This window comes from Pleurodeles waltl, chromosome 2_1, assembly GCF_031143425.1.
Source record: "Pleurodeles waltl isolate 20211129_DDA chromosome 2_1, aPleWal1.hap1.20221129, whole genome shotgun sequence".
Lineage (NCBI taxonomy): Eukaryota > Metazoa > Chordata > Amphibia > Caudata > Salamandridae > Pleurodeles > Pleurodeles waltl.
In genome coordinates this window covers 54,526,819-54,529,776 of record NC_090438.1, presented here as the reverse complement: position 1 = coordinate 54,529,776, position 2,958 = coordinate 54,526,819, and positions in this window count along the sequence as shown.

Sequence of the window (2,958 nt, the reverse complement as noted above, 5' to 3'; positions counted from 1 at the left end):
AGGCTCCCAGCCTGCCTTGCGACCAGTCCTGATGCTGCTCAGAGCAGCGGCAGGATTGGCTGAGAGCGCCCAGCATAGTTGCTGGGCTGGAGAGACCCTACTGCGCATGTGTGTTTGGCTGGCCTGAGACGGCCGGCCAACCATACACGCTCAGTGAGGGGAAGTGGTGTGCACTCCCCCTCAGAGCTCGGAAGAGCCTGTGGCCCTGCCCCTTTTTCTAAAAACCATAATAAACATAGTTTGCAGCAGCTGCTGCTGGCGGGGGCGACGCTCCCCTGCCTTTATGGAGGAGCCGTCCCTGCATTTTTATGACTAAGTCAACTTTACAAACATTTCAAAATATATTTCAGTAGCTGTGAAAGACCATTTTTTGTACTTCTGTGTGATGAAAAAATATATTTTCATAGGATGAAAGAAAAGTCAGAACACTTTATTTGGTGATGTGCAAATGATAAATGTTTTCTGAAACCCATTCTTCACAGCTTATTTTTAATACATTATATAGTTTTATCAGTAAAGTTGCAAGTTAGTGGGAAGGGTTTTGGACATTTCTTGGAAAATTACTGTGTGTAAATGGCAGTGCACTACCACATCATGCTTTAGTTATATATTTATAAGTGAGTCTTTAAACGTCCCCCATATGTGGGCTAGATTTATTATACATGGAGCAAACGTTTAGTGTATTTAATCAAACAAGAGAGGATTTTTTTACAGCAGAAATGCTGATCTCACATATTTGAAGGTGCACTCATGTGAGAATGAAGAAAAAGGCAACTGTAAAATACAATATTTGCATAGGATCACACAATTTGAGATCCGTTTCCATGTCAAGTATATTACAGTTAGGCCAAGTAGATTATTCAAGATACTCGCCCTGCAGGTCTAGTAAAATTTTTATGATTTTTTTCGGAGACTGATATCTCCCTTGTGTTTCGCTTGGGCTTGCAGAATTAAACAATGAAAGGGTAAGATCTGTTTCCACAATTCACTTGGGGATCAGACTATCATGTTCAGGTTGCCATAATCTCCTTCCACCCAGATAAGGTTAGGGATTCGGGTGAGGCACTGTGAGCTGGCCAGGAAATGGGCCGAGAGCCTCTGATGGTGTGAACGGACTCAAGGGTCATTATGAGTGTGGCCGTCTTCAGACTGCTCACACTCGCGGTGGCGGTCAGGACTGCCGAAGGCGCAGCGGTCTGACCGCCACATTACAATCCTGGTAGTTAGACCACTAGCTCCACCAGGATCATGGATCCCTGCAGCCTGGTGGTGGCGGAGATCATAACCCAAGCAGCACTGCCCGGTGGATTACGACCTTGTTCTCCCGCAGCCTTTTCATGTCGGGGTTACCGCTATGAAAAGGCTGGCGGAGAACAGGCGCAGAGGGCAACAGGGGGGCCCCTGCACTGCCCATTCACTTGCCATGGGCAGTGCAGGGGCCCCCCTGCCCAGCACCTTCGTAATGTTAACTGTCTGCTTTGCAGAGCGTGAGCATTGCGAGGGTGGTGGAGCACCCTGCTGGCTACAGCATTGCTGCCGGCCTGATTACGAGCCAGAGACAATGCTGTAGGCTGATTCCGGGGAAGGCTGGTGGGTGGAAACTCAAATTTCCGCCCCCGACCTAGCAGGAAACTCACAATGACTCCAGCGGGGAGGTTGACGCGTAGGCGGCGGACACCCTGTTGGGAGTTTGGCGGATGGGCTTTCCCATCCACCAAACTCAAAATGTGGCTGAGGCCCTCAATCCCCGCATTCTGAAGTTTTGTCATCCTAATACACAGTCTTATTATTTTATTAGGAACCATATAACATAAGGATCCTGTATTGCCAAAGACCGCCGACCTCCTGCTTTGTATATACTTGAACATACAAATACTCTAACAGCGGTAGTCCAAAAAGGTAACATAGACTTGTATGTAATTTATACATAATAGTCATATAGTATAAAATAGTGCTATAGTAATTTATACATGTAAGTTCACTCTTAAGCTTTTGAGTAAGTTTATTACTTTTGGCTAGTCATCACCTAAAAGTGCAGAGTTGCGCAAAAGTGTAGATTTGCACTTCTCCATGACCTCAAACGGGCTGACACCAAGGTTACCAATTTAAGTTACTATACACAAAAAGTAGTAGTAGTAGGTCAGCACCACATGTGGCCAACCGCTGCAACTGCAAAACTCTCCAATACAAAACAATGGAGGCAGTGTCTTAAACAATCCTATAGGAAATAATATTAAATTAAATGATATTATTTAAATTATTTAAAAAAAAATATAAATACATGTAATTTAATGTTCGAAACAAAATACATATTTAATTTTAAAATATTTTATTAACGTGTTGAATTTTAAAATAATGTAACATTAATTTTTATTGAAATATAATAAAATGATTTTCCTATAACTATAACTAATTATATACATGAGTGTGTGTTTGTTAAATATATTCTCTTTAGGTAGGATTTTTTTTAAATGTAAAAGAGAGGAAAATATTTTTTATTTGATTGAATGCATTTAAATTAAATATTGCGAACAATATAAAATTATTATTTGCCATACATATTTGAAACTATTTTTTCAAGTTTAATAAATGTTTTCTATTTTCCACCCAACTTAATCAGGGGGAGAACACTTCCCCAACTGTATTTTAAATGTAGAACAAAACAGAAGAATGATACAGCATTAATAACTTAATTTAAAAGTAAAATATAATTATTTTGCATATATTCTAAGTTGAAATAAAATTGTTTTCTTCAGTTTACATTAAAATAATCACATCCATAGTAATAAATATATATTTTAAAAGTATGCATTAATTAATATTAAAATTATTTGCTGTGTAGGAGTATTTGAAAACAACTGAATTATATTTAATATGAATTATGTTACATTATTTTTTTTTAACTGAAAAAGGTTATTAAAATATGTTACAATAAAAAAATACCTTTTTTTTAACGTA